The sequence below is a fragment of the Magnolia sinica genome, chromosome 6 (assembly GCF_029962835.1).
Source record: "Magnolia sinica isolate HGM2019 chromosome 6, MsV1, whole genome shotgun sequence".
Lineage (NCBI taxonomy): Eukaryota > Viridiplantae > Streptophyta > Magnoliopsida > Magnoliales > Magnoliaceae > Magnolia > Magnolia sinica.
The window spans coordinates 103665310-103685144 of record NC_080578.1 but is presented as its reverse complement, the minus strand read 5'-3'; the positions used below and the strand labels follow the sequence as shown (position 1 = coordinate 103685144).

At 39.5% G+C, this 19835-nt stretch overlaps 2 protein-coding genes across 16 annotated transcripts in view; one reads left to right on the top strand and one right to left on the bottom strand.

The window, feature by feature from the left end:
• The window catches only part of LOC131249375 (uncharacterized), a 164210-nt gene that overhangs the window by 139001 nt on the left and 5374 nt on the right, over window positions 1-19835 (bottom strand). The gene's annotated exons all lie outside the window — the stretch shown is intronic.
• LOC131249373 (disease resistance protein At4g27190-like) overlaps window positions 1-19835 on the top strand; it is a 161543-nt gene that overhangs the window by 137545 nt on the left and 4163 nt on the right. For 2 of the 15 annotated variants that reach the window (XR_009172810.1, XR_009172812.1), the window contains exons 1-3: window positions 8017-8031; window positions 10418-10520; window positions 17845-17930. The exons of 11 other annotated variants lie outside the window; for them this stretch is intronic. The gene's annotated coding sequence lies outside the window, so the exon portion shown is untranslated. Of the gene's footprint in view, window positions 1-8016; window positions 8032-10417; window positions 10521-17256; window positions 17565-17844; window positions 17931-19835 lie in introns of those variants that run through there. 2 more of the 15 variants (XR_009172811.1, XR_009172813.1) reach the window with 2 other exon arrangements.

Genomic DNA, 19835 nt, shown 5'->3' with positions numbered 1-19835 from the left:
ACGCCGACTGGGGCCTGACCTGATCCTTTCGACACGTGTTTGGGCTTCCTTTGGTGTTGTGTAGGTTGGCCTATTTCCCAACCTGCTGACAAGAGACCGAGCTTGAACCCCGACCGTTGCTTGTTGCAGAGCCAAGTGGTGGATTTCCCATTTAGGTTCGTTGTTGCTCGACCTGGTTAAGTGCATGAGTGTCTGACCTGACCTTGAATTATTAGCTGACCTATTTTTCCCATAACAGGAGCAAAGGCCAAATTTGGACATAAACCCAAAAACCCAACTAATTTTTTGGGAACAAAGGACAATTTTGGACATGAAACCAAAAATCTAGCTCATTTGAATGGGAGCAAAGGTCAAATTTGGACATGAACCCAAATATCTAGCTGATTTGAAAATAAATCAGGTGGGTATGTTCAGATAGACACCCACCTAAAAACCTTTTAAAAGGTGTGTGGTATCCATTATGGTTTGTATATGCTATCCAATTCATCCATCTAACATGCCCCACCAAGATGGACTCATATGGACCACACCATGGTGAATTTTGTGATTTTAGGCATGATTTTACACCTTTTGATCAATTGGCATGAGTTGTTGCATTCATTGGTGGACCTAACTCAGACACGATCTGTCTATGTCATTGCAAATGGGCTGTGTCGATCTGATACAAAAGGAGAGCTTTGTAGTTATTCCATCATGTTTTTTTTTCCTGAAATACATTTCATTCACTAGCTGCACCCATTTATTATTAACTCTTACCTAAAATTCAGTCCAAAATCAAACTCAGGTGCCAAAATAGTGAGAACGATCGAGGAAAGGGCCCACCGTAGAAAAATATACAATTGTATTGTGGCCCACCCTTATGTCTTTACCCATCTAGCCCATTAGTAAGATACACCCTATCAAGTTCAAGACTTTTGGAATATCAGGTTGGTCAAATCACTTGAAATCAAAATATTAGGTTGGTGAATTAATTTTACATTATTTCTTTCAGGGTGGCCCACCTAAGTTTTGTATCTTTATGGAAGGCTTAACATGAAGCATGGTTTGAATTCGACACGTGTCAATATGGTCCCAAAATACATCAATGTGATGATCTATACACGGTGAGCCTGTTAGGGGATCGCATAGAAGCAAACTCGAATTCAATCAAGCAAGGAGAAATCAAACACAATCCAAAACACCCAAAGATTACATGATTTTTACGAGGAAAAATTTCATGAAAAATAAATCACGGCACAAAGTAACAATCAATCTACTATTAAATGATATTACAAGATATGAATGCGCTTACTAATCTAAACAACCCCAAAATCTCCTCTCAAAACCCTGGCTTTGCTCTGGAACACCCTATGAATGTCTTAACATTCACTTAAAATATCTTAATTTCGATTACACTGATGTATATTCTATCACAATCGGAATTAGAAACAAATTATGCACTTACAAAATTCTGCGCGCTTCATCGATGGGACATTTAATGGCATTAACAGCCATTAAAGACTTAGTTGATGACATTGAAGCCGCCTTCCATGGCATTGAGTAGCAACTCCAAAACCATTTAAGGAGCAAATGGAATTTTTCTAAATTTTTTTATGGCATCGAGTGGCTAGTTAATGGAATCTACATACCCTTAACCTCAGTTAGATTGAAGACATTTGATAACATATGTGAGGTGTTTATATCTTTGTGATAAATACTAATTTCTCCTTCTCTTGTGTATTTTCTTTATGTTTCCCAGTGCCAGCTCATTTTCCCTCCTAAGGCCACATGCTGAGGTGTACTATTTGAACTGTCCATCTTATAGCCAGGAGCAACCAACTATTGGTTGATAATCAAGCTTGGTAGAATATCCTAACCTTTTATTTTTAGAATTGAATGTTATTCATTGGTCATTGGAAATTTTATTTTCATTTGTTCTAAATTCATTTATTTACCTAAATGATAGTTACAATCATCCGTTCATTGTTTTAGGCCGGATCCAATGCACACCGTGTTTCTACCCACAAACTCACGTGTGGGGCTTACTGAGATGTTTTAGTGACATTTAATCCATCCTTCATGTGTGGCCCCTCCTATTCTTATTGGCTTCTAAAACTCAGGTTGATCCAAACTCAGGTGGGGCCTATCTTGTAAAATCATGCTTTAACATTTCCTGACCCACCTGAGTTTTGAAATGACCTAATTTTTTGGGTGTTCATTCATCTTGTTTATGCATCCTCTGAACGGTTTAGATTGAATATGCAAAATCAACAGACCCCAAATATGATCTGGAAGGATTTTAACGATGGGAATTTCCATCCCAACTTTCCCTGTGGTGTGGCATACCCTGAGTTTTTTATCAGCCTGATTTTGGGTTACATAGGAGAAAATTAGGGGGTTCACATGATGGACATGTCGGATGTCTCTGGAAGATCATGGTGGGCCTCATATGCCGATTTGTTCATACATTTCCCATGGTTGAGAAATGTTCACAAGCAAAAGCTTCTGCCTGAACTTTCTGTACTATGATTTCTCCCTGCGAAACATTCATTTTGTGTGGATCATCCAAGCCATCCAAAAGGTGGGCTGCACCATAAACATCTTTTAGGGAAACATAGGACCAATCTAGCTACTCATTAATTAGGTAGGCCACAACCACAAAATGAATCGTTGCTCCCCATCAATGACGATGGTGAAGCCCAACTGATGAGTTTTGGGATTTCACCACCTATGGGTACTTGAACCCTTAACCTGGTGTTGAAACTCTTGTGAGTCTACCACCGGGACAAGAGTAAGAACGCGAACTAATGAGTTTGAATATCCATGGTTTTGGTGATCCTTATGTTGAGGGCCACCATGTTGATGGATCAGATGTTATTTAGAATAATATGTTGGAGGGAAAGAAAGGGTCATGTGAACATTTCTCTTTGATTGGAGGACAATTAGATTTAACACTGTTTCAAAGGACTAAAGGACTCAAAGTCCCGAGAAGTGGGCCCCTCCATGTGACAAACTTGTGAGGGATCCAGGCCATACAAACATCTTGTCGTGAAAAGCAGGCTGATACATTCATTAGGTGGAACACACTTATGCTTTAAGATTGAAATGGCCATGATATGAGCATTATAGGCTTCTTGAAAACAACTAAAACCAAGGATGATGTTAGTAAAAAAATAGAGAAAATCTTGCTAATGTTTATTCCTTTATGCTAAATCTGTAAATGTTTCATGGTACTTCTAGTGTTGGGAAGGCAAAGAGAATGTTTAGGCACATGAAAATGTGATTGTGGCCATCCCTCATTTGTATGTGTCCTGCCATGTAGATTGTGGAACATGAAAATGCATAGTGTTTTTATTGTAGTAATATAATATTTAATGTTGTGTATTATTGCATCGGCAACATACTATTATCTGTTGTGTCCGTAGCGTAGTATTTACTATTGAAAATGTTATCTTTTATTTCATTTTATTTCAAGTTTATTAATTGAGTCCCTCCTCTTCTAAAAGCTAAATAAGTTCTAAGAGAGCTGAATAAGAGAGCTAGAAACAATGTAAGTTTCAAGGGTACCATTTGATAAATTAAAATATCAGATTCAAAAATTAATTTAGTTGTTGAAAACTTAAAAAGCTGAATTCAAGTATTTATGAGTACTAAAAATTTTGTTTGATAATTCGTCTAAAGAACGTCCCAATGTCTGAAAATAAATATTTTTTCATAAAAATCTAATTAGTAATAAACTACAAATGTCTGAAATTAACAATTTATCATATTTTCTTTTATTGTCTTTTTTTTTTTTTGTTTTTTTTTGTTTTAATCTTTTATAGAATATGAGACAAAATATATTATTGTCTTATGACCAAATTTAGCACACTTATACCTCATCCACGCACATCTCTCGAATATGATCTTTAAATTGATGGACCACACATGCTATACCCTTCTTGATAAAATAATCATAGCCCCTGGACTGGTGTACCTTGATGTCTCATACAAGCTTAGCATTCATGATCGCTCCTTATCACACCCACAACATACTTTGGACTGGATAACCATTAATAATATTTTATTTTTTACTTTTGACTGGATAACCATTAATAATATTTTAATTTTTTTTAAATTGCTGTGGGTAGGAAAAAATATTCTCGGAACCCACTTAGTTGCTTATTTGCTATCTAAATCATTCATAAGGTCCTGCCAGCCCTGGATGAACTGAAAACACTTATATTAGTCTCATCCCAGACTTCTGTGGACCTATAGGTTTCCACAGTAGGTGTTCCATCTAACTCTTATAGTGGCCTCACGTGGCTTCCAACAACGGAGAAGCGGATTGGCTGGTGTACCACACACAAATAGGTGTCGTGCAAAGACGTATTTATTATATCCACAATGACGTATTTATTATATCTACACCGTCCATCAAAATTTTGAGATTATTTTAGAGCATTAGCCAAAAAATTAATCATATCCAAGTCTCAAATGGACCACACCAAAAATAGCAGCGGGGATAATGATTTTCACCTTTAAAAAAATCGTAGGGCCCACCGTAACGTTTATTTCCCATCTAATCTGTTATTAGGGTCACAAATACCTAGATGAAGAGGAAAAACAAATTTTATATTGATCCAAAACTGCTTTGACCCCAAAAGAGTTTCAGTGGTAGAAGTTCAATCTCCCACTGCGTTTTTCAGTGTGGTCCACTTTAGCTTTAGATCTGTCTTATTTTTATGCTCAAGCCTTACTACGAGCTCACCAAATTAATGAATGGTTTGGATATAACACATACCTCATGATGGGACCCACAGTACTTGCTGACGTGAATACACCAGTGTGTGGTACACAATCCAATCCGCTTCCAACGACGGGATGCGCACATGATGGACAGATTGGGTGGGATTAATACATCACATCACAGTGGCCCCAACACGTCTATTTTGGGGAAGCAGATTGGCCAGTATAACACACACCAGATCTATAGCTGATGTATTGACGTCTGCAAGTTCTGTTCGTCTTATCATGATGTATGTGATATATCCAAACCGTCTATCTATTTTTCGAGCTCGTCTTAATGCTTGAGATGAAAAATAAACCAGATGTGACGAGTATGTTGAACACACTAGAAAAAGCAGAGGGGGATTGAACATCTGCCATTGAAACCCTTCTAGGGTTCACACAAGTTTTGAATCAAGATGAAATTTGTTTTTACTCTTCATCCAGGTCTTTGTGACTAATGCTTTTTCTTTGGCTTTTGTTCCGTGGAAGGCGCAAACATTTTTGACAAGCTTAATCTACAGGTCCGCATGTTACGGCCACTATTAGACCCCTAAAAGCCCATTTGGGAGCATGGATTTGGACCCCTATATTTGAAATCCTCTTATTGTATATGGCACCCTAGATTCTTAATCTCCCGTGATCCAAAAGTAGTTGTATATAATATATTTATAAGGGTTTGAATTTAATTACTAATTGAACTTTAATATCTTTAATTAGTGTACGTATGTAATATTCGACACAATAGTTGTAATAAGCCCTTTGAAATATATATTTTGCTTGAAAATGATGAAATTTCATGTTTCGGATGAGCCACAAGCACTATATCACATCTGAGTGACTAACCAACGATTTGTAATTATTGATTTACACAGACAATGTTTGGAAGGTGCAAATCATCATATTAAAGTAATTATAGTGATGCAATTGATAATCTAATTGTTTTGGGATGTCATCAGTGGATAATATGCCAAATAAATTAGTAGTCTAGTGACACACATGTTACACATGTAACTCTTTGAAGGATTTTAGATGTGATCCAAGCTTTTAGCATGGATGGGGATTTGACACCCCAATTACTTTATGGGGCCAAATATACCATCAAACCCTCCCAAATCCATGGTGCCAAATGACCCCTATTGCTCTCCGTTGCATACAAAAATATGGCCAACTCAAAACTCAGGTGAGCCATGCCACAAATTTTATAATTGGGATGTGGACACCCATGGTAAAATCCTTCCGGATTGTATGTGAGCCTACCACATTTTGTATATGTCATCTGATCCATTCAAAAGATGCATCTAATTAAGATGATAGGACACTAAAAGTCATGCATCTAATTAAGATGATAGGACACTATAAGTCAGGCCATGAGTTTATCCAGCTCATATTAGTCCCTGATGCCAAAAATGATGTAGATTCAAAACTTAATGGGACCACTCCTCCCCTCCCCCCCCCCCCCGAAACCCTCTTAGGCCTACCATACTGTTTATGCCATTCAAACCATTGATTAGGTCATTTCAACTAACTATATATGTGTGTGGGAGGGGCATGCTCACCTACGCAGATGCTTGCCTTGCACATGTGTCATGTGTGTCTAATCCGGATGGTTCATGTGATGCAGCATCTTATGAAACTTATGGTGACCAATTTTTGCCCTGATCTAAAACTCTCATGGGCCATAGCAAAGAGAAATATAAATCAATGGAAAAAACTGTTTTCTTTTCTGATAGACCACCAAAGTTTTGAATCAAAGTAAAAGTTGGGCCATAGGAGTTTCATGGGGTGTTGCATCAAGTGGACCATTCAGATTAAGGACTCACATAAAGCATGATGAATTCCCTAAAAAGTTCTCATGAAAACTAGTGCAGCTGAGCATTTGGCGCATATATATATATATATATATATATATATATATATATATATATATATGGGAAAAGGTACCATGCGCTCGACCTCACCAGTCTGTCCCATGAGGTCGAGCTATGTCGGCCCCACCGTGATGCGTTTCGAACATCTACCCCATTAGTTAGATGCACCATTCCATCTTGGATCTAGGTCTCAAAAAGCAAGTCAATCCGTGAATTTTGTGGACCACACCACATACAGAAGTGGAGAGGGGCTGTGCACCATTAAAACATTCATAATCATTTTTTGGGCCTACCGAGATGTGGTTTGCACATCCAGCCCATCCATTATGTGTGTTCCAGGAGGATGAGGGTTCAGAACAAGTTTCAGCAGCATTCAAAACTCATGTGGGCCCCACCAAGTGCTTTATATGTTTTAACGGTGTCTTCACATGATTTTAGATGTTATTGCCCACCTGAGTTCCATATATGGCTGATTGTTGGCATTATCTCATAATTTAGAGGGGACCCATCAAATGCACGGTATTGATGGTCAACACGAATCACGGTGGGGTCCACACAGCTCGGCCTCACGGGAGCTTATCGTGAGGTCGAGCGCATAGTACCTTTTCCCTATATCTCCGTGTAGCTTCCAACCACGTGAAATTGGCTAGTCGCATACTGGCTGGACTTCGAATCCAAGGAGAACAGGAGGGCCGCACATGATAGATTGATTTGACCGTCACTAAAACATTATCACCATGGTGACTTACTTTCTTTTCTTAGTAGTTTCTCTTCCTTCCTGTCCTCAGCTCTAATTTCAGGTGATTTTACTCACTTTTCTCATTGGTTTCTCCTCCTCTTCTCAGCTCTAATTTCAAGCGATTTCCTTCCTTTTTTCTCAGCAGTTTCTCTTTCTTCCTCTCCTTTGCTCTAATTTCAAGTGATTTACTTTCTCTTTTCTCAGCAGTTTCTCTACCTTCCTCTTTTTCTCAGAAGTTTCTCTTTGTTCGTCTCCTCTTTGCTCTAATTTCAAGTGATTTACTTTCCCTTTTCTCAGCAGTTTCTCTACCTTCCTCTCCTCAGCTTCTTAAAAGTGATTTGCTCTAATTTCAAGTGATTTACTCTCTCTTTTCTCAGCAGTTTCTCTGCCTTCCTCTCCTCAGCTTCTTAAAAGTGAAGTCACATCCATAGATTTTTCACAGCACCACTTCCATCAATACCTTTGTTTCATTCCTCTGCAATCTATATATATAAATAAACAAAAAAAAAAAAAAAACTATATCTGCCCATCCATCCATCTACCACATCCTTCTCCAAAGGTTGTGTATATAGGCTTTCTTCATCTGCTCATTTGAGATAGATCTGAAACAAAAACCTTTTCCTTTTCAAAGACAGCATCGACCATCCAACGGTACTCAATAGCAACGATTAAAAGGTATGAGTAGATCTAAAGTGTCAATATTTTTAACTAATTGTAGATGCTTGATGATATCTTATGGTGATCCACAAAGCTTAATTAATTAATCTAAACCTTTAAGAAATTTTATTTTCTACTTTGTTTTCAAAAACTTTAGCAGTGATGCACATAAATATTGAATCAACTTGATTTTTTGAGAGCTGTCGATATAAAAATCTGGTTAGCCTTCTGCTCGACCTTCATATACCTGCACAGGGACGAATAAAGGAGACTCTAGCTAGTACTAAGGGACCCTCCGATGGCTAAGTCAGGCAGGGAATCTGGGTCTGGTCGAGTAAAAGGTTTTAAGTTAGACATTGTGCGTACATTTTACCATTAGAGGTGCTATTTATAGTTGAGGAGATGCGATGGCGTAGGGGAGATCTTCCTATTTGGTAGGTGCGTATTGTAGAGGGATTCAGATTCTAAATTAGTGAGAGAATTTCCCGAGATCCTTAGTGAAGATCTTGGGATCCCGAGTATGTCGCGGATACTTTTTGAGTTCTTTGGAGAAGATCCCGAGCAGATCTTTGATTGTTTGGAATCACTAGAAGTGTGCAGTAGGAGGCCGATGTGATCTCGGTTGACCCGAACTGGGGGAACGCCAACCTGAGGCTTGACCTAATCCTTTCAGCACGTGTTTGGGCGTCCTTTGGTGTTGTGTAGGTCAGCCTATTTCCCGACCTGCTGATGAGAGACCGAGCTTGAGCTCAGCTACTACTCGTTCCGAAGCCGAGTGACAGATTTCCCATTTAGGTTCATTATTGCCCAACTTAATTAAGTGCACGAGTGTTTGACCTAACCTTGAATTATTGGCCAACCTATTTTGTCGTATAATGAGCAAAGGCCAAATTTGGACATGAACCCAAAAACCTAGCTAATTTTTTAGGAACAAAGGCCAATTTTGGACGTGAAACCAAAAATCTAGCTTATATGAATGGGAGCAAAGGTCAAATTTGGACATGAACCCAAAAATTTAGCTGATTTGAAAACCAGGTGGGAACGTTCAGATAGACGCCCACCTAAAAATATTTTAAAAGGTGTGTGGTATCCATTATGGTTTGTATATGCTATCCAATTCATCCATCTAACATGCCCCACCAAGATGGACTCATATGGGCGACACCATCATGAATTTAGAGATTTTAGGCATGATTTTACACCTTTGATCAATTGGCATGAGTTGTTGCATTCATTGGTGACTCGACTTGGACCTGATCTGTACCTGATCTGTCTGTCATTGCAACTAGGCCGTGTCGATCTGATACAAAAGAAGAGCTCTGTAGTCATTCCGTCATGTTTTTTTTTTTTTTTTTTCTGAAATACATTTCATTCACCAGTTGCACCCATTTATTATTAACTCTTACCTAAAATTCAACCCAAAATCAAACTCAGGTGCCAAAATAGTTAGAACGATTGAGGAAAGGGCCCACCAAAGAAAAATATACAATTGTATTGTGGCACACCCTTGTGTCTATACCCATCCAGCCCATTAGTAAGATGCACCTTATCAAGTTCAAGACTTTTGGAATATTAGGTTGGTCAAATCACTGGAAATAGGAATATTAGGTTGGTGAATTAATTTTACATTATTTCTTTCGGTTGTGCCCACTTGAGTTTTGAATCAACCTAGTTTTTTGGGTTTCTTATATTTATGGCAGGCCTAACATGAAGCACAATTTGATCAATTCGACACATGTCAATATGGTCCCAAAATACATTGATGTGATGATCTATACACGGTGGGCCTGTTAGGGGCAAACTCAAATTCAATCAAGCAAGGCATAATTAAACACAAATCAAAACACGCAAAGATCACATGATTTTTACGTGGAAAAACTTTCATGGAAAAAAATCAGGGCATAAAGCAGCAATCAATCCACTATGAATTGATATTACAAGATATAAATGCGCTTACTACTCTGAATAACCTCAAAATCTCTTCTCAAAATCCTAGCTTTGCTTTGGAACACCTTAGGAAAGTCTTAACGTTCACTTAGAATATCTTAATTCCGATTACACTCGATATATATTCTATCACAATCGGAATTATAAACAAATTACGCACTTACACAATCCTATGCGCTCCGTCAATGGGACATTTGATAACATTGACCGCCATTAAAGACTAGTCCATGACGTTGAAGCCGCCTTCCATGGCATCGAGTAACAACTTCAAAACCATTTAACAAGCAACTGGAATTTTTTTAGATTTTTTTATGGCATCAAGAGTGGTTAGTTAATGGAATCTACGTGCCCTTGACCTCAATTAGATTGAAGACATTTGACAATATTTATGAGGTGTTTATACCTTTGTGCTAAATGCTAATTCCTTTTTCTCGTGTATTTTACTTTTGTTTCCCAGTGCCAGGTCATTTTCCCTCCTATGGCCACATGCTAAGTTGTACGATTTGAACTGTACATATTCTAGCGAGGAGCAACCAACCATTGGTCCATAATCAAGCTTGGTAGAATATCCTAATCTTTTATTTTTAGAATTGAATGCTAGTCATTGATCATTGGAAATTGTATTTTCATTTGCTATAAATTCATCTATCCACCTAAATGATAGTCACAATCATTCGGTTCATTGTTTTAGGCCGGATCCAATACACACGTGCATTTCTACCCACAAACTCACGTGTGGGGCTTACTGTGATGTTTTCATGATATCTAATCCATCCTTCACGTGTGGCCCCTCCTATTCTTGTTGGATTCTGAAACTCCGGTTGATCAAAAGATGATTGAACGGTCAATGTTCCATATACACCCTTGTGGCAGACTTGAGTTTTGGATCCACCTTATTTTTGGGCCTACCCCTAAACTGATCCGGTTGAAATGGTGGACAGAGTAGAATTGTGGGAAACATCACAGTAGGCTCGAGTATTGCAAGGGCTGCCATTCAATCTCCACGCTTTGTTGCATGCATAATGTTAACCGATATGAATTGCTACATACCAACCCTGCCATGACTGGTGGGCCAGTTGATATATGTGAGCCCACAACTCATGTTATGGGTAGGCTGAAAAATGAGGTAGATTTAACAGTCTAGTAAGCCACACGACATGAGTACATAGGGCGCAATGACTACTGGTGAAACCTACCTGGGTCCATTGAGATACTTATATGTCATCCAATGGCCACCGTGATGCATGTTGAGAAGTCCACTCCATCACCTAGGCCACTGTGATGCAAGTTGAGAAGTCCCCTTCCATCCATTTTTCCAGCTCATGTTTGTGGGTGGGCCCCAAAATGAGGTAGATCCGAAGCTTAAATGGGCCACAATGAAGGAAACAGTGCAGATTGCACAACTACCATTGTAATCTTTTCAGTGCCCACTCGTGTATTGGATTTGCCTCATATTTGGACCCAACTGGTAAAATAATATGATGAAAATGATGGATAGGGTGGATTTCTAAAAAAAACTCATGGTTTGCCGTGAATATTTCAAAAGGTGGGCTGGGGATACTTGAATAATGGGCAGTTTTAAGTGGTGTAGCCCATTGGAGTGTTGTAGAAACTGCCTCATATTTGGGCCGACTAACTAAAATAATGGACTGAAAAAATTGTTGATAGGTGGATTCCTCAAAAACATCACAGTGGACCACACAAGTTTTTGGAGCTTCTATGCTCTAACATTCAATACATTGTTTGAAGCCATGTGGTCCACTTGAGTTTTGGATCTTCTTCATATTTAGGCCCACTGACTAAAATGAATTGGTAAATTGGTGGACTGGGTAGATTTTTTAAAAACACCACATTTGAATGGCACAAATTTTAGTGGGCGTTGGAGCTATTTCAACAATAGGTGTTCAATACCAGTGTTGCAATTAGTGTGGCCCACTCGAGTGTTGGATCTGCCTCATATTAGGGCACACCTCCTAAATTGAGCTAACAAAAATATTGTATGGGGTGAATTTTTTTAAAAGGTCAAGGTATGGTACATATCAACAACCTGCTCAGACAACATAACATCGGACTAGATCCGTGTGGGGGCCTACCATGATGTATCTGTATATCTACACTGTCCATCCCTGTGCTCATGTCATATTAAGGTATGGGTTAAAAAATAATGTAGATCCAACACTTAAGTGGACTACACCAAATAGGGAGCTTGGGTTGTATTAAATGCACAAAATATTAAATGCAAGCGTCAACTCTGGTGTCGTCCACTACAACGTTGGATGTGCCTCATGTTTTAACCCATACGTTAAGATGATCTGAGAAAATGGATGAACGGGATGGGATAAACAGATATATCACAACTTATTATCTGAGGGAGGGTTGGATAGAATCGGGCTTCCGAATAGAAGGGGCAGCACATGATTGGAAAAGCTATACATCAACTGAGCTAGCTTGGTTAATTTGTTCGTTTCAACTTTGAAAAGCTCAAATCAACTTGGTTTGAAACTGGGTTCAAGCTGAGTGGAGCTAATCTTTGAGTTTGAGCTACACTGAACTTGACTCGACTTAGTTTGGAACTTGATTTGAAATTGACTTGTTTCAAATCGATTGGACTCGGATCAAGTTCACTTAGTATAAATATTATATATATTATTTGCATTATAATATACATTATATTTTTTTATATATTAATGTATATTATATATATTAAAAGCTATAATAAAACATAACTCATTCTTAGCTGGTAGGCTCGAATTTGAAAGATCTAGCATATAAGTTGGAGCTTGAATTGGGCTAGCCCGAGCCGAGCTATATTCGAGCAGGGGTAGCCTGTTGGCCCAGCTGAGCCGAACTGGGGCCAAGCTCAACTCGGTTGGACTCGTGTACAGCTATTTGTCAAGGTGGCCCCACAGACTGGATCTTGTGCAAGCTTATCCAGTCGATCCGGATTCGGATTGCGTACTAACACCGTCAGTAGCAATCTCGCTACTGACCATGCTCTATCAACCATGCGTGGTATATGTGTCTTTTATCCAAGCCCTCCATCCATTTTTCCATAGCATGAAGCGAAAAACAAGAGGGAGATTGAAATCTTTAATGGACCACACCAAAAAGAAAACATTGGCGAATGAATGCCCACCATTAAAAACATCCAATCTTAGGGCTCATTGTAATGTTTATTTGTTATCAAACCTATTGATTAAGACACCCCATCAGGATGAAGAGGAAAATCAAATATCATATTAATCTGAAACTTTGGTGGCTACTAAGAAGTTTTTAATGGTGAGTATTCAATCATCATTCTTTCCACAGTATGGTTCATATGAAATTTAGATATATCTAATTTTTTGTCTGATGCTGTAAAATAGAATGAAAAAAATGAATGGATGGCATCGATAAGAGACATACATCATGATGGGATGCACCAAGCACTGTCGCTGTTAGTAGGCAATCCGCGTCCATTCAATCCGGACGCGGATTAGCTACTGAAACGCTTAGTAAGGAGGGAAACGGATTGGCTACTCCCCTGAAACCAGCCAATGGCTGATGGTCGGTGCTCTGTGGGCCCACCAGGATGTATGTGTTTCATCCATGCTGTCCATCTATTTTTACAGTTCGTTTTACAGTATGAGCCCAAAAATGAACATATCTCAATCTCAATTGGACCACATTACAGGAAACAGTGTTGAATGAGCGGGGACCATTAAAAACATTTTGGGGGCCATAAAAGTTTTGGATCAAGCCGATTTTTGTTTTTTATCTTCTTCTGGGCCTGTATGACCTAATCAACAGATTGGATGTCAAATAAATATTACAGTTTTAATGGTGGATATCCAATTGTTATTGTTTTCATGTGGTGTGGTCCACCCGAGATTTATATACCTCTCATTTTTGGGATCAAATGTAAAATAATCTTTAAAAATGGATGAACAGAATGGATGAAACACATATATCATGGTGTGGCCCACAGAGTACCGACCATCAGCCCCACGCCGGTGTCAGGGGGAGTAGCCAATCCGTTTCCAGTAAGGAGGCTGAAGTGACGTCACCAAGTTCGGTGGGCCAACGATGATGTATGTTTTGTATCCACACCGTCTATCCATTTGGAGAGATCATATTAGGGCATGATCCAAAGAATCATTCGTATCAAAATCTCGAGTGGACTCCATCACAAGAAACAGTGGGGAGAGTGACGTCCACCGTTAAAAAGATCCAAGGGCCACAAAAGTTTCCGATGAAGCTGATATTTGTGTTTTCCCTTCTTTCATGTATGAGTTAACACATGAACACGTTGGATCTCAAAGAAACATCACGGTGGACCTTTGGAAGGTTTCAACGGTAGGCGTCACTCTCCCCAGTGTTTTCTGTGGTGGGGTCCACTCCAACCTTGAATCCTCATCATTCTTTGGTTCATACGCTAAAATGATCTCTACAAATGTATGAACGGTGTTGATAAAAAACATAGATCATGGTGGGGCCCACATAACTTGGTTACGTCACTTCAGTAGCGAGTCTCGCTACTCAACGTCTCAGTAGCTAATCCGCCGCGTCCAGACGATCCAGCTTAATCTCTCTTTTCTTGCCAGTTTCTCTTCCTTCCTCTCCTCAGCTTCTGAAAAGTGAAGTCATATAAACGGAGATTTTTACAGCATTACTTTCAACGGTGCCTTCATTTCATTCCTCTGCTGCTTTCAAAAGCACCGTTATCTCCCATCCATCCATCTAGAATGGATTTGTTGGGTCCAATTGTGGAAATCATTCTCTTCTTCTGGGCTCCTATTTCTCGGCACATCGGTTATTTCAAAGACCTCAACGACAATGTAGAGACTCTGAAAAGGAAAACGAAAAAGCTAAAACGCAAGCACGATGAAATTCAAGCAGACGTCGACGATGCTATACCAGTCGGAAAGAGACAGAAAGCCCTTGTGGAGAATTGGCTCACGGAAGTCAGAAATACCGAAAACCAAGTTGATTCAATAAGATTGGAGCTGGCACTAAGGAGAATATGCACCGATCACTCGTCTCGTTATACATTGGGAAAAAGGGTTGTTGAAAAGCTCGAAGACATCAAAAAGCTCAACAAAAAACTCAAAGTAAAAAGGGTCTTCCATGAGGTGGCTGAGAGCAGTCGACATCCAAGGGTGTTGGAAAAGCAAACATCACTACCACGAGGACAACAAAGCACGTCTGAGCGAACCTTGGAGGAGATATGGCAATGCTTAAACGAGGAAGAGAATGGAATCATAGGTATTTGTGGGATGGGTGGAATAGGAAAAACCACTCTCATGAAAGAAATAAACAATAGGTGCACCAAAACCCGTGACTTCGATGTCGTGATTTGGATAACTGTGTCCAAGGATCTCAACTTGGGATTAATCCAAGAGAAGATTGGAAACAGATTGGGTATGAAATTCGAAGGAAACGAAGATAAGGGAGACAAGCTGTTTGCTCGGTTGAAGAATCTTAGGTATCTGCTCATCTTAGATGATCTGTGGAAATCATTTAGCTTGCTTCAAGTTGGAATTCCAAAGCCAGACAAGCAAAACAGATGAAAGATCGCGATAACATCCCGATCCGTCACAGTGTGCAATGCAATGGGGGCTGATAAGTCTATTAAAGTCAGAGCTCTTACGCCTGAGGAAGCGTGGAATTTGTTCAGTGAAAGATGTGGGAATGTAATTCTGTCATCCGAGATTCGACCGGTAGCTGAGGACGTTGCAAAGGAGTGCAGTGGATTACCGCTTGCGATTAAGACAGTGGGTAGGGCCATGTGTGGCAAGGATAAGAAAAAGGTATGGAGGAATGCATTGAGGGCATTGAAAGGAGCATCACCTGAGGTTCCAGGTATGGAGCGTGAGGTGTTTCTTCCTTTGAAACTTAGTTACGATTGCCTAGAAAATGATGGGATCAAATCATGTTTCCTGTATTGTTCATTGTTTCCAGAAGATTATTATATACCAATAGATCAGCTAGTAAGATACTGGGCAATGGAGGAAGGATTCATAGAAAATGTGAATAACTTGGAAGAAGCATCAAACAAGGGCCATGGCATCATTGAAAGAATCAAGGACGCATGCCTCTTGGAGGATCGGTCTCAAATATCTAAATTTGTTAGGATGCATGATTTGCTCCGTGACTTGGCTATATGGATCACTTCACCATCGTCGTCCATTGAAGGCTTAAAATTCCTTGTGAAAGCCGGGGAGGGACTAGTGCAGCCACCAGAAGAGAATATGTGGAGAGGGGTTGTAAGGATTTCATTGATGCGCAACAAGATAAAGCATCTCGATATTACGCCAGATTGTCCTAACTTGATCTCCTTGTTCCTCAATGAAAACGATCAATTACGTACCATTCACAGTAATTTCTTCGAGCTCATGCCAAAACTACAGATCCTTGATCTAAGTGATACTGGCATTGAATCTCTCCCGATGTCATTATTGCAATTGGTGAATCTACGTGTGCTCATTCTAAGCTCATGCGGTGATCTAGTGGAGGTGCCGCCATTGGGAAGGCTGAAGGAACTCCAAATTCTTGATCTCTCAAAATCTGGCCTCAAAAACTTCCCTCAAGGCATTGAAAGCTTGGTTAAACTCAAGAGGTTGGACATATCATGGACTTCATTCACTGCAATTCCCTACACTATGATATACGGGCTACCTAGTCTGGAGGAAGTAATCATGATGCGTTTGAAGGAAAACGTGGACGGAGCTACTTTCAGTGAGGCTGTGAACATGAAACGCCTGAGATCTTTACGTATCAGTTTGTCCAATCTTAATGGCTTCATCGCACATGATATGTTCCATCGATGGTTTTCGGGCTTGACAAGTTTCCATGTTATGGTTAACATTGGAATTTACCCGCCTTTCTCTGATAAGCAGATAAGCATTTGTGAATGTGACAAATTCCCCTGCGGGATTGAGGGGTTGATAAAACATGCATTCTCTTTAGACTTGTATAAAAGCAAAGGTTTAACAAGTCTTTCTAAGTTCCAAGGCGATTTAAAGAGCTTAAGAAAACTTGGAGTCGGTGAATGCAGTGGAGTGGAATGCTTTATAGACTGGAGAGAGGTTGGAGATGATGCATTCCAATGTTTACAGAGTTTGCATCTCTATGATTTACCAAACTTGGAGAAGGTATTCGATGGTGGAGCGCCTCCTCCGCTGAACACAAGCCTGCAAAACCTCAGAAGTATAGCGGTTCTTAATTGTGGAAAGTTAAGTAGTCTCTTCTCTTCTGCTATGGTAGAGCAACTACATCAATTAGAAGTGCTTTGCTTATGGAATTGTTCCCAAATGAAAGAGGTAGTAGAAGGAGACGAGCTGCCCCATAATTCATTCCCAAAATTACGCATCCTAAAGTTGCTTCACTTGCCAGAATTAGAAAGCATTTGTAGCCAGCAATTTATGTTTATATCTTTGGAAGAGATGGAAGTAATTTCTTGTCCAAAGTTGAAGAAGCTCTCCCTCTTCAGCTCAAGCATCCATGAAATAAAAGGAAAAATAGAAGGCAAGAGAGAATGGTGGGAAGGATTAGAGTGGGAAGACGAGAACGCCAGGTCCCTCTGCTCCACAATTTACAAAGAAGCTTCCTGAGAAGTAGAAGAGGTGAAGTAGATTTCTTTCATTAGCTCATGTTTTACATTGTGGCGAATATCGACAGTATTTTTAAAATGTCAGGATACTTTCATGGGAAATTGATAATGCGCTATTAGTATGATAATGGTGTGGGATTTTCAAAATCTTAGAATATTTTAATTTTTTCAGCTTAAATGGCAAAATTTATTACTATAAAGGAATTTCATTTATGATTTCATTTAGGCTCGTATAATTAAAATTCTAATGATTTAATAGTTTATAGTAACTGTTTTTAATATTTTACTTTCAGGAATATTCTTCTGAATAACATTACGATAACATCATTGAGCTCTAAAATCTCTCGAGATATTCCAGTGTCGAGAAATCGCTGAGAAGGTATATCTGTTTTATATTTATTTTCCAGTTATTATTCTGCACACCATCTCACGTGCAGAAGCACTCGTAGCCGTTCACTTTTGCTGCAGGAGATTATGTGCGGGCCCTGCCTCACATGAGAACTTGGGGTCCACATTGTCGTATGTATTGTATATCTACGCTGTCCATCCATTTTTCTAATTCATTTTAGGATATGGTTCCGAAAATGAAGCAAATCTGTATCTTATGGGTACCACATGATAGGCAACAGTGGTGATTGACGTTAACCGTTAAAAACTTTTTATGGCTCATAGTAGTGCTCAAACATTATTAATGTTTACTTGCCATCGAAGTTGTTGTTGGAAAGGTCACAGAGACTGGATAAATGGACGCTGATTGCGTCCCCGCCCGGACGGACGCGGATTGCGTACTACCTACCCTTTTCTCAAATTATTTTAAGGCATAACACAAAAATGAGCAGATCCAACGCTCAAGTGTACCACACCTAATAATAAGCTTGGTTGCATTAAAATGCACAGAGCATTAAAGGACAGTTGCATTAAATGCAAGAGTCATCTATGGTGTGGTCCATTTGACCGTTGGATCTGCTTCATTTTTGTTTTGATGCCTTAAAATAATCTGAGAAGAGGGATATATGGCTTGGATGTACAGATACATCACGGTAGGCCAGCCCACATAACTGCCCGTTTGGAGCTAGTGACGGGCGGGGTCAGTACGCAATCTCAAGGGGACCACATTACAGGAAACAGTGTTGAGTTTTGGATCAAGCTGATATATGTCTTTTCTCTTCATCCGGGCCTCTATGACCTCATCAACAGTTTGGAAGTCAAATAAACAGTATAGTGGGCCTCAGGAGGATTTTAGTGGTGGATATCCAATCACTATTGTTTTCATGTGTTGTGGTTTACCTGAGATTTATATCCCTCTCATTTTTGGGATCAAGCCATAAAATGATCTGTAAAAATGGATAAACGGAATGGATGAAACACATACATTATGGTAGGGCCCACAAAGCACTGACCATCAGCCACAGAGCTGGTGGCAGGGGAAGTTTCCCCCAGACAGGGACGGGGATTTCCTGTGAAAGCCCTTCGCAGGAAGTTCTAGTTGTGTACCTCGGAAATGGATTGGCTACTCCCCGACACCAGCCGATCTCCGGTAGTCAGTGCTATGTGGGCCCCACCATGATGTATGTGTTTCATCTATGCCGTCCATCCATTTTTAAAGATCATTTTACATTATGAATCTAAAAATTAGGTATATATAAATCTCAAGTAGACCACAATACAGTAAACAGTGTTGAATGAGGATCGATCGTTAAAAACATTTTAGGGGCCATAAAAGTTTTGGATCAAGATGATCTTTGCTTTTTCTCTTCATCTGGGCCTGTATGACCTAATCAACAGATTGGATGTCAAATAAACAGTATAGTGGACCTTAAGAGGATTTTAATGGTGGATATCCAATCACTATTGTTTTCATGTGGTGTGTTCCACCTGAGATTTATATCCTTCTTGTTTTTTGTAGCAAGCAATAAAATGATATTTAAAAGTGGATGAACGAAATGGATGAAACACATACATCATGGCGGGGCCCACAAAGCACTAAACATTAGCCACGGAGCTGCTGGCAACGGGAGTAGCCGCTACTACAGCTATATAGCTGTTGTAGGTACGTGTCGTGCGAAGACGAGCACCGACGCTCCTCGAGCTCCGAGTTGTACGAATGGTTCAAAGGAGATCTATATCTACACCGTTCATCTATTTTTAGAGATCATTTTAGAGTATTATCCAAAAAATAATCATATCCAAAGAACATCGTGACCACACCACAAATAGCAGCAGAGATAATGATTTTCACCATTAAATAATTCGTAGGCCCACCATAATGTTTATTTTCCATCCA